General features: G+C 44.4%; 1 protein-coding gene across 5 annotated transcripts in view; it reads right to left on the bottom strand.

Annotated features, from left to right (window-relative positions):
• The window catches only part of PLCB4 (phospholipase C beta 4), a 482736-nt gene that overhangs the window by 394491 nt on the left and 75351 nt on the right, over positions 1-12894 (bottom strand). For all 5 annotated transcript variants that reach the window (XM_061435584.1, XM_061435591.1, XM_061435583.1 and 2 more), the window contains exon 2: positions 4782-4893. The gene's annotated coding sequence lies outside the window, so the exon portion shown is untranslated. The remainder of the gene's footprint in view (positions 1-4781; positions 4894-12894) is intronic.

Raw genomic sequence — 12894 nt, 5'->3', positions numbered from 1 at the left:
CCAAAAAAAGAAAAGTTCACCAATTACAACCTAAGGCAGCCCTCCAAAACTGTCTTCTTTCATAAGCACCCCTTCTTTTGTTAACGTATCCCACATGCTGAGTGTCCTTAGGGCTAAGTACAATTTACACTTCATTATCTTGTATCTTCAGACCATCTCTAGCTGTTTCATCTCATTCAATTCAGTCTGGAGGGCAAACTCTTCAAACCAGTGTTTCAGCCAAGCCCAGCAGGAAGCAGATGGAACGCAGGCAGGAGACACTGAGGACACTGAATAAGGGATTATTTCCCGGGTGTGGTGGGGCTGGGGGAAACAATCAGGCAATGCGAAGGCCAGGGGCCAAGCGGCAGAGCCTCGGGGACGCAAGAAAGAGCTGCGGCTGCGGGAGGGGCGGCCCAACACTCTGGGGCTTCCACCAGGGTGACGGAGAAAACCGCCAGCCTGATGGCAAGAAGAGACCCGGGGGACAGAGACTGACTTCACGGTTCTCTCCCATCGCCTCTACAGCCTCCTCATGTCCGAATCCATCCGGACACCAGAGGGCAAGGAAGTCCAGCAACACAGCATCTAATGCTCCGTCTGCACGCAGGAGCAAGTGGAGGGGGGCTGGCATTGAGGGGAACAGAGGCTGCCCGCTGCCGCCGGCGTCGCAGGAGCACCTACTGCCCAGCGCCGTCCTCCTCCACGCCGCTGGGCACACGGAAGAACAGAGAAGAGCCGAGACCGGGCCCCTGTCAGAGCCGCGCTGCGCGTAGACCTCCGCTCACAGCCCAGTCCCCCCCGGGGCCTGCAGACGTGGCCCCTCCACAGGCGGCACCCCGCTCCCCCTTCTCCAGGCGCTCAGCTCCCACACGCACCCACGAGGCCTACCTCTAGGGCCGGAGGCTCTGCTCCTGGGCCTTCCATCACGTTCCTATGAGGAAGACCTTCAGGAAAGTCAGGGACACAGACCGCCCGCTTGTCACCCCTGCAGGGGGCCGCTGGGAGCTTATGCTACACCCTCTGCAAAGACAGTGCTCCGCGGCAGGAGACCCTGCTGCCCCGGTGGGCTCTGCCCACGCCCGCTACCGCCCGTCTCCTCCGTGTCTCATGTGCCCCCCACTGGTGCCTCCTGGGACCGCCCGACAGGCGAGTGCACCCCATCCTCATCTCAGAGTAGCTTTGGGAGAAGACAGTGCACAACCCATGGCTCTGAAAACGGATTCGTCACGAAGAACATGTGAGAGTGTGGACGTGTGTGTGTGGCTGTGCGCGCGTGTGGTACCTGCCCTGCCAGCAATGACTCCACACCCAAGGAAAAATGTACTGTACTTCAAGTCAAACAATGGAACGTCTAAGTGTCTTGGCACTGAACTTGCCCTATGAACGTCAGCAAGTAACCTGCCCTTGCCCTGATTTCTTCATCGGTCCAATGAACTCAAATAAGAAGACATTTAAGTTTCTTATCCAGCTTTGAAGTTTGCTAAAAACTTTCAACAGTAAAAGGGACATAAGTCATGCAACCCAGCAGGGGACTGACACAAAATTCCACTCTTTTAGGTTGTTTTTTTAAACACGGGTAATTCAAAAAAAGCAAAAAGCACCTTTGTATCAGCATAAAGCAAATAACTTCATTTTTAAAATTTATTTTATTGAGGTGTAGTTGATTTACAATGTTGTGTTAATTTCTGACATACAGCTAAGTGATTCAGTTATACATATATACATCAAATTTTCTAGCTTTGTCAACATACATATAGTCAATTATTCTAAAACTCATAAATCTTGTATAAACATCTATGGACTGTCATCTTACTCCATTACAGGAAATACCAACTTTAAAAAAAAAAAATCAAGACTGGAAATTTGTTATAAAGTAATACCTCAAAGAAATGGAGGCCTGTTTTGAAGCTCTGGTGCTGCCAAAACTCCATCTGTGTCACTGAGCAAATCATTTCACTTCCTTACTTCCCACACCCTGCAGCAGCTCCGAGAGAGGCAAACCTGCTGCTGCTGCTGCTGCTACTAAGTCGCTTCAGTCGTGTCCAACTCTGTGTGACCCCAGAGATGGCCGCCTACTAGGCTCTTCTGTCCCTGGGATTCTCCAGGCAAGAACACTGGAGTGGGTTGCCATTGCCTTCTCCGAGAGGCAAACCTAGGGCATCCCATAAACAGTGATCAAGTGATGAATTAAAGAATGGCCCTCACCTTCGGTTTCATTAAACAGAAAAAAAAAAAAAAAAAGGAATGGTAGGGTTGCACTATCTATATCATTTCAACGACCCCTTCCTACCTTAACATCTTGAAATGAAACAGAATATAATGATCTAAAATTTTGCAGTTCAAAATTATTCTATTCCATCCTACAGCAGGACTTACCTACTCAGTGGCAAAAGCCACCAGATCTCAAACTTCCATAAACTGATTATTAAGGGGGAAACACATGCAGTGCTAGGTATGCAGTGCCATGAATGTTTCAAACTCTCATATTTAAAATAATGGAAAAAAATCATCCCAACCATAGGTCATGGGCAAGACGTCTGACAGGTGAACAAGACCTCAACTTACTAATATTTGGAAACACGACAAGCAAACAAAAAGCTTGGAAGGAGGGCGAAAGGGATCCGAGAAGGGCACAGAGGGAAGAAGATGGTAAGAAGGCATTCCAACGCTCTTTTGCTTTTCTTTCTTACCTAGCATATTCATAACAAATGCACCATCTGTAATGAACACCTGAGAGTACAATAAGCCTCTTAGAAGGACTATTTGGATCATGAAGGAGTCTTCCTAGTTTTTCTCTTAAGCACAAAGAACTCAGAATATTGTGGTTGCTGGAAACAGAAGGGGGAGGATGCAAACCCAGAGGAAAGCTCTAATTTTGTATCCTTGGGGCAGACTCTCTCAAAGATAGTTTCCTTCCAGTTTCCTCCAACATGAACGAGGAAATCATGCTTTCTATGATATTTCATCTGACTTTCAAGGTCAAGAGGGAAGAGGAAGGAAGAAAGTAAATTTATACAGTGGCACTTACTAAAAAGTTAGGTATTGACTTATAGCAATTATAAGTTTAAGCCAAGTTATAAATACTAATTTAGACCTGAGCACATGTTTAAAACCACTTGTATAAGAATATTAGAACATCTACACTCTCAATGGATATAATTTATATACTTGAATTTCAAAGAAAAATCAAGGAAAGCTTTTTACTGTGTTAATTACTGTTACAAAATGAAAACTTCCAAAGTTGGCCTCTGGGTGGTGGGACTCTAGGTGATGGCTCTTTGCTTTACACTTCTCAATACCTTCCATAACATGAATGAATAAGAGAGTGATTACTTTCCAAGGTAACTTCTTCAGGTATATCCTTCGTGAAAATAAAAATATTGCATGTATAACACTCAGTTGCAATGGTGGACGAAAGGATCCCACAACTTTAGTTCACACACACATACACATACACACGCACGCGTGCACACACACATGCCTACCCTTGCTCACTGTACTTCTAGTGGCATTACAGCATCATAGCATTATGAAATGAACAATGTCTTCTACGAACATTCACAGAATAATATCCCTTTGGACACATTTTTTAAAGTAGGGCATAATTTCTGTTATTGACTGCAATGCAACTAACCACGGCAAAACTCAGTGACTTAAGACAACAATAATTGATTGTTTCTTACAATTCCCTGGATTGGTTGGGCTCAGCTGAGCAGTTTTATTCAACATGGTGTAGGTGAGGTCACTCCATAGGCAACGTTCAGTTAGAAGGTGGATTGGGGCTGGAACATTCAAGATGGCCTCATCCTTCAGGGTTTCTCGCCACAGAGCCAATCACTTAAGAGTCCAGGGTAAGCTTTTCTACAGCACCAAGGAACATTCCAAGAGGACAAGACCTAATGTCCCAGTGTTCACCAAGCCAGTGCTTGTATCCTGTAATGTCCTGTTGACCAAAGCGAGCTGTGTGGTCAAGTCTAGAGCCAGTGAGGAGGGGAATGTATGGAGCCTGCGTGATGAGAAGCAGAGCTCACTGGAACCACCAAGGTATCGGCTGGAATAGGGTTCCCTTGCAGACCATGTCCTTTTGCCCCTACCATCTGAACATCAACAGATTTATTAAAAACCTACGATTGTCAACATGAAATAATCCATATCAAATTAAAACTGAAGCTACCACACATCTCCATGCCTTCCTTAAGCCAGTTCTTAGTACAGAAATAGAAATAATTCAACCTCATCATTTCATAATTAAAAAGGCATTTCAGAGAAAAATCCTGTTTTTTTTTCTCTAAAGGACAGAAATGCCAATGATGAAAGATTCCCTCACTAAAGATTAACACTGTTCTGATAAATCTGAAGATCTCATGATTAAAGTACATTCCCTAGGTGAAAACCAACTGATCCAAATCTACTGGCAATGCCCTTCTTTCCTCTTAGAGGAATGAATCTCCTTTGAAGAACTAGTTATAATCTTAACAAATTGTGCTTTTAGTTTTCATGCACAGAAGACTAAGAAAAATCACACATCAACTGCCATATGTAAAAATTATAATGTTCTTTAAAACTAGCAGAAGGGGACTTCAAGATTGTCAATACATACTCCTACATTATTTTGCTACTCTTGAACACATAGGTTTTGAAATGAATTCACCAGAAGGAAAAGGCATCCCCATCATGATTACCTTCTAGTAGAGAAGTTAAGCACAACCCCCAAAATGAGGGATGCCCAGGAAAATACTGGGTGTCACCTTAAATGGGTTTAGCTTGTGGGTGTGGGCCCTGCTTTCCAAATGACCTACCTTCAGATGTGACCACCGAGGAGGGTATTTTTGGTTCTAATCTCAGAGATGAAGGATTCCCAGACCAGGGTGAGTGAAGCCTGAATAGCGCTCCTCAGTGAATCTGATGAATCTGAAAAAACAGTGAATTTGAAAGATTATTTGGACCATTTGATAGTAAGAGAGGTCAAAAGATGAAAACCTATTTAATAAGAATTACAAATAAAAGTGATTTGCAGGCCATTTACAAATAGTTCTAATCATTTTTTTAGTGAATTTGGTATAAGAACAGCATCCAGAATTGTGCTCAATAAATATTTGTCAAATGAATAAAAGGGAAAATCTAACCAACAGGAAAATCTAGCCTAATGGTTCTCTGTATGTTCTTGATAAAACTGGTAGAAGAGAAGAGCTGTGGGGGAGGCAGGAAGCCAACGACCTGAGGTTTTACATGAATGAAGTTATTCCTGCTATTTAAAAAAAAAAATCTACCACGACTGATCTTTCCCCACATCTTTGTTTTATGAGGAAGAAAACAGAGATCCAGAGTCATAAAATAACTAAATCAAGATCAGATACACAGAATGGCAGCGTCACAACTAGACCTCAGGTCCAGAAAGAAATACTGGCGTAAACAGTCCATCCCCAGGACTGCAAAGGCACCTGCTCACTAAAATTCACGTGTAACTGCAAAAATAACACAGGCAGTATGAGAAGCCCCTGAAGGTCCAGTGGTAGGACTCCACACTTCACTGCAGGGGCAGGGGTGCAACCCCTGGTCAAGGAGTTAAGACGCTGCACACTACTCAGAGAGACAAAGAAACAACCAAACAAAAATATACAGGGAGCACTTCAGTGGTTCTCGGTGGACATGTGCAGAGAGGCAAAAAGTCTCAGCCCCTAAGGCACATGACTCCACTTAAGGTCAAGCAAGGCTCTGCTCTGCCTTCTTGATTCAGCTCTCGGACCATAAACAAGCATTCCTCCCAGTCTATTTACTGCCATCGTTTCACAGTTTTGTGCTTCTCACTGGTGACCTCACTGCTTAAAACGGCCCCTGAGTGTTGTGCTGACGTGCTGCCTAGCGTCCCTGAGCTTAGGGACGCTGATGCATTAGACGAGCTTCACTCAGGCGTGAGTCGCAGTGCTGTGAGCCGTGAGTTCAGGGTCCTGAATCAACAACACATATTAAGTAAGAGGTTTTCTTTAACAATGTTATATTAATATACTGATCAGCTGATCAGTGTGACGGGAGGCGCACGGGACCCTATCCCTGCACGTCCAGTGGTAGCCATGGCTCAGGGGTCACTAAGTGCATGAGACCAGCTGCATGGCCTACACCCCCACAGCTGCCGTTACTGAGCGCCTTGAGCAACTGCCACGAGCAATGCTGAACCAGACACCAGTGCAGTCAATACCGCAGATAGAAGCCCCTCCCGCACCTCCCCAAGCACCTGGGTTCTTCGCATAGCAAATGATAAGAGCTTTACGAATTAAATGGAAATTTTAACATTTTTCACTTATTTGGAAATTGAGTATTATGAAGATTATCACATCATTTGATAGCCAAAGAATCAGCTAAAGAACATCCTAGAAGTCCAAGGATTGGTAACCTGAGTTCCATGGATCACCAATACATGGTCCAAAGGTGCAATCCGAGGTTCCATAAATTTGGATGGGAAAAATTATTACATAATTATTTTCACTAGCCTCTAACTGAAGTATGACATTTCCTCTAATCACAAATATAAATCACAAACCACACTGGTATTAACAGCACCTGGGAGTTGGTTTTCAATGTAAATTCCAGGTATTTTTACTGCAGATAATGCAAAATGTCATTTGTGCTCATCAATAATTTGAACTTATAGTAGCTATGAATGTGTTAATAAGATGTACATATATTATCATACCCCAAATTTATTTACTATTTTTATATCTTCCTTTCAATGAAACAGTTTCTTTTGTAGTTCTGTGTATTTTATATGAGGCATTTAAAAACTTGAAGGGGTTCCTAGAAGCTTCACCAAACTCCCAAAGGGGTGCCTAAGAACCCCCAAACCACTTCTCTTATCTCATAGATAAAGAAACATGACCTAGAGAAGGAAAGTACCTTTTAAGGTCCCACTATTGGTTAGAAGCAACCCCAGGCCTGAAGCCTCACAATACCCACTGTGGAGCTCTCTGTGCTAGGATGAGCTGCTTAGCTATTCAATCAGAAGCATAAAAACTGGGCCACCTTATCCGCCAACGCACGGCCAATGGATAAGTGAGTCCTAAGGTTAAATAATACCAATATTAAGAAAAGGGGAAGCACGCGTCCTGAGGAGAAAACGGTGAGGGTTTCACAATGCATCCACGAGTCCCTCACGGCCTGTCTGAAACTCAGAGCCCACTTTTGGGGAATCACGGGTGCCTAGTCCCCCACAGTGGGGAGTCACTGTGCTGAAGAGCTGGGGTCTCAGGAGGCGCCAGGTGTCCATCTGTATATTGATGCAGGATCTCATCTCCATTCTTCACCTCCATCATCCCACAAGCATCCTCGACGCCAGCCACAATAGACTGCCGTACACCAAGCGTGCTGAGCTCTCTCCTGCATTCTAACACAGTTCTGCCTACGATGGCCCCTGCATCCTCTCCCTGGCAAACCCCTTCTCATCCTCTGATACCCAGTTACATGTCATCTTCTATTTTCACTAGGTAATCATGCTTGTCTCAATACTAGACTATGAGCCTTGTGAAGACGGATGGAGGAAGAAAACTGGGATAGCTAACTGGCAGGTCAAGCATCTATGGTCCACAAATAATCGAGATTAGGGTAACCAGGTGAATACTGGTCACTTAATGTGCACTACACACTGTTCTAAGCAATTTACAGAGATCACCTCATCTGAGCTTCCAAACAGCTGGTAGGTAAAATGATGACCCTAATTTCACAGATGAGGAAACTGAGGCACAGTGAGATTAAATACTCTGCCCAAGGCCACAAAGACAGGAAGGGATAAAGCCAGGACCGAAATAGAGGCGCTCTGATCCAGGAGCTACAGGTGCCAGAAACTGCCAACTGCACTCAGCCCTTCCTTCAACAGATACGGAAGTTCCGGGCCACCAAGGTAAGATTAGAATTCAGAGCTCAACTGCTGGGAGAGTGTCTGATTCTAGCTTTGCTTAATTTTTTTTTTTTTGTGGGGGGGGGGTTGGGGGAGATGTGGACCATTTTGAGTTTTTATTGAATTTGTTACAATATTGTCTCTGTTTTATGTTTTTTGTCTTCTGGGGAGTGAGGTATGTGGGATCTTAGTTCCTTGACCGGGATCAGCAGGGACCAAACGCGCAACCCCTGCACTGTAAGGCGAAGTCTTAACCACTGCACCACCAAGGGAGTCCCTGTTTAGGTCTTAATTTGGAAGAAGAGAGGTCAGAATAGGTGGGAGGGCTGACAGGCAGAAAGGAAAGAAGATCCATAGATCATTTAGTTGGTTGCTTGATACATCAAATGATTGGTCAACAGATGGATAGAAAGATTAATATAGACAAAAAGAATTGCTCATTCCTAGGTATCTCCAGTGCACAGCTGATAGCAGATAACCAGTTATTGCTCTTTGAGCCATGAAAAAATGTCAAAACATGCTATTAATACTGCCCGAGTGTTCTCTAATTTAATGTAATTTTACAGGATGCTGTTCTGTGCCGGCCCAGAGGCCCACAGTGAAGACAAGAGGCTTAGAGTGGGTGAGCTGCCCTGCCAGGAAACTCTCAGAGAGGAGCTGACTTTATTTTTTCAGTCTCAATTAGTCCTCCTATATTTTGATGGGCATAATGAATATAATGCTCTGTGTTAACACAGAGAAACTAGTTCGCTTTACTCGGGCTTTATGTTAATTTCTTGCTGACGTGACCACAACCTGAATTTATCTCACTAAGAAAAAGAAGATTTCTTTCCAAATAGCTGTCACTGTGTCAAGTCATCACAGAAGATGTCAAATTTCCAACATGTAAGATCAGGTAAGTTTGCTCCTGACCTAGGGAACTGTGCTGTCGTGTGAAAACATCGCTCATGGGTTTCCTGGGAAAACAAGCCAAACAGAACGTATCTGCTGGGAGACTCTTTCAATGACTTTAAGGGGAAACACTTGCAGTGACAATGCCATCTACTTTCTGTAGCTGAAACTACTTTCTACTTTGAAAGTTATTTGTGTTCTAGAAACTGGCTAGACAACACGTCAATTCAAGTAATTTATCTTTTAAGCTCAAAAAAAGGAGGATTCAAGCAGATGTTCTGAAGTATGCATGCGTCTTCCTCCCACCAAACCCACACAGATGCTTAAGGATTAATTGTCAATTTGAGGTGGGGGCTAGGTAGCTGCAGTCTTCAAAAAGGTTCAGTTTCCCTCTGCTATCCCAAGTATTGGTCTCACTCTCTGTAGTTTTAAGGTAGCTGCCTAAATAAGATTGGCCTATAAATGCTCTAATGCGGTACAACATTAATAAGGCCCAAGTCAAAGCAAGCTCACAGCTCACTAGACGCTGGAATCCCCAACGAAGAAGCAGGGCTCGGAATGACTCACACTCCTGGCTGCACTTTGTCATTTTGAGCAGCAATTCTAGTACCAGAAACTTAATCTGTTTCCAAGCTTGTTGCTAAATACATAATTTTATATTAAAAATACAATACACAGAGAATGTCCAAATGAGCCAAAAACAATAAACTAGATACAACCAAGAAGAGCCCCAGAGGCTAAACATGGTCTATATATAGAAAACAACTATCTCAACCGACAAGAAATCTACTTGCATGTAGAACTGTTTTCCTTTCTTTGGATCTACTTCTATGTATGGTAATTAACAGAATATCTTGTTGAGATTGTAAGGAGGCTAACACAGAGCTTTAGAGATATATTTTATGTTTAACATGTTATAGCAACAAGGTTCAAATGTGGTGTGAACAGGTTTAATTTTCCTCTTGAACATCAGGCCAGATGGGGTAAGAAACTAGCAGCACACAGCTCAGAATCCACCTCAAATCCCTGAATCTCAGCATTGCCTCCGGCAACAGAGCATCACGAGGTGTACACAGGGTCTCTCCCCAGTGTCCTTTAATTTGGGTTTCCTCTAAGGCACACCCTACATCAAGGATTTGATAAGAATTATTTACTGGGGGGGCTTCTGTGGTGCCTCCGTGATCAAGAATCTGCCTGCAATGCAGGAGATGTGGGTTCGATCCCTGGGTCAGGAAGATCCCCTAGAGAAGAAAATGGCAACCCACTCCAGTACTATTGCCTGGAGAATTACACAGACAGAGGAGCCTGGCAGGCTACAGTCCAAAAAGCCGGACATGACTTAGCCACTAACCAATAACAATTTCCTGGGGAAGTAGTCCCAGGAAGCAAGAGTAGGAGAGTGCGAGACTGAGCCAAGGAAGGAGGCCAGTGCAGGACGGAACATCGACAAGTCAGCGAGGCAGACACCTGGGGATCCAACACCACCAGGGAACGCCAGGAGACGACGGGGACACACCTCTGCAGTTTTTCCACCCGAGAGGCAAGGGAGTGAGGGCACATGCATATAGACCCCTACTTCCAGTGGGAGGGTGGGGGGCACTGACTTTACAGCCCATACATGGGCAGAGCACATGGCCAGACAAAGCTCTCACTCAAGTGGGAAGACAGATGCAGGCGCTGCAAGGTGGGCAAAAAAAAAAAAAAGGTAGCGCTAAAGCAGGACTCAAAGAGCTATCTGCTCATCTAGGTTCATAGCACACACTCCCAACAGCCAACCAAATGTCTGTCCATGGATGAACAGACAAATAAGATGCAGTCCACACAAAAAATGGAATAATATTCAGCCTTAAAAAAGAGGGAAATCCTATCAAATGCTTCAGCATGGGTGAACCTTGAGGATATCATGGTAAGTAAAACAAGCCAGTCACAAATGAACAAATATAATATGATTCCATTTATACGAGGCCCCTAGAGTAGTCCATTTCATAGACAGAAAACAGAACGGTTGTGGCCAGGGGACTGACAGGATGGAGACATTAGAACTTAGTTTAATGGGTACAGTTTTAGTTTCACAAAAACAAAAAGTTCTGGAGGTGAATGATGGGGATGGTTGCACAACAGTGGGAATATAGTTAATGCCACTGAACTGTACATGTAAAATGGTTAAAGGGTGACTCTTTTACCAGAAATGTTTTTTAAAGGTAAACCTAACATGTTTACTCTAAGAAGAAGAAGAAGAAAGTCGCTCAGTCGTGTCCGACTCTTTGAGACCCCATGGACTGTAGCCTACCAGGCTCTTCCGTCTATGGGATTTTCCAGGCAAGAATACTGGAATGGGTCGCCACTTCCTTCTCCAGGGGATCTTCCCGACCCAGGGATTGAACCCCGGTATCCCACATTGTAGGCAGATGCTTTACTCTAAAAATCCCCTCAAAGACCTACCCTCAAAGATCTTCAAAGAGACCAGATGAAGCAAAAGTTACCTAAGGACAACCATCAACGGAGATTTGGGGAAGGGGATGTCTAGTTGAAAAATGAATTTATTCACTTTTTTTCTAATTATAGAATTAATATATGATCTCTGATGTGCTTCCCTGGTGGCTCAGATGATAAAGAAACTGCCTGCAATGCAGGAGACCTGGGTTCGATCCCTGGGTTGGGAAGATGCCCTAGAGGAGGGCATGGTAACCCACTCCAGTATTCTTGCCTGGAGAATCCCATGGACAGAGGAGCCTGGAGGGCTACAGTCCATGGGGTCACAGAGAGTCGGACACAACTGAGCGACTAAGCACATGCACACATGATCTCTCAGGAAAACTTAGAAGATACAAGAAAAGAAGAAGAAAATCTAGATCATCTATAATCTCATTGCAGGGGTGACTCTGGGGATGGCAGCATAGAAAAAGAAGTACAGGAAGAACATGTCAGGAGATGGGGCAGCCCCCAGCCACAGCCGCTAGCAGCTGGTGTGGCCAGCAGAGCTGGGCTGCTGGCCCGCTGGACCACACTGTCCCCACAGGCTAACAGCAGACTTGGAGCCAGCGTCTTTAAACACTTTGCTACTCAAGGTGTGAGGAATGGGTCAGAAGCATCAGCATTCCCTGGGAGCTTGTTAGAAATGCAGTCTCAGGCTCCAGCCTGCACTTGCTGAATCAAAAAATGCATTTTAGCATTTGGGTTAAAATACAGGTGACTTTAAGCACAGAGTCTGAGAAGTGCTGCTCCAACACAGCCCTTCTACACCAGCCGACAGTTTCTGAAATGGGTTATTTAGAGCTACTAACCTTCTAGTACCTTGGTGTTAAAATGTCTACTTTGTCTTGTGGAAAATAATCCCCCTGACAAATACCACAATGATATCACTCATATGGAGAATCTGATTTTTTAAAAACGATATAAATGAGCTTATTTACAAGACAGAAACAAACTCATAGATTTTGAAAACAAATTTATGGTTACCATAGGGGAAACATAGGGGAGAGGGGTCAATGCTTGGGATTAACACACACACATCAGATCAGATCAGATCAGTCACTCAGTCGTGTCCGACTCTTTGCGACCCCATGAATCGCAGCACGCCAGGCCTCCCTGTCCATCATCAACTCCCGGAGTTCACTGAGACTCACGTCCATCGAGTCAGTGATGCCATCCAGCCATCTCATCCTCTGTCGTCCCCTTCTCCTCCTGCCCCCAATCCCTCCCAGCATCAGGGTTTTTCCAATGAATCAACTCTTCTCATGAGGTGGCCAAAGTACTGGAGTTTCAGCTTTAGCATCATTCCTTCCAAAGAAATCCCAGGGCTGATCATAAAAATAGATAACCAAAAGGACCTCCTGTATAGCTCAATCATTCTTTAATAACCTGTATGGGAAAAGAATCTGAAAAAGAATGAATATACATGTATATAACTTAATCACTATGCTATACACCTGAAACTAACAAAATATACACCAATAAAATTAATACGCAAAAAAAGAGAGAGACAGAGAACAGAAAAGAATCCCTCTGCCAGCCTTAAGCTGAGGGAACGCAGCACTTGGCACAAAGCAGATGCTGTGCAGGTGAGTGCAGGTACCGTCAGCACGAGTGTCACACAGACGGCCACCTGAGAGAGACCAGCGAGGGCGGTAGTC

This window comes from Bos javanicus, chromosome 13, assembly GCF_032452875.1.
Source record: "Bos javanicus breed banteng chromosome 13, ARS-OSU_banteng_1.0, whole genome shotgun sequence".
In the NCBI taxonomy this organism is placed as follows: domain Eukaryota; kingdom Metazoa; phylum Chordata; class Mammalia; order Artiodactyla; family Bovidae; genus Bos; species Bos javanicus.
The sequence above is the reverse complement of the archived record's forward strand: the minus strand, read 5'-3'. Positions and strand labels throughout refer to the sequence as shown.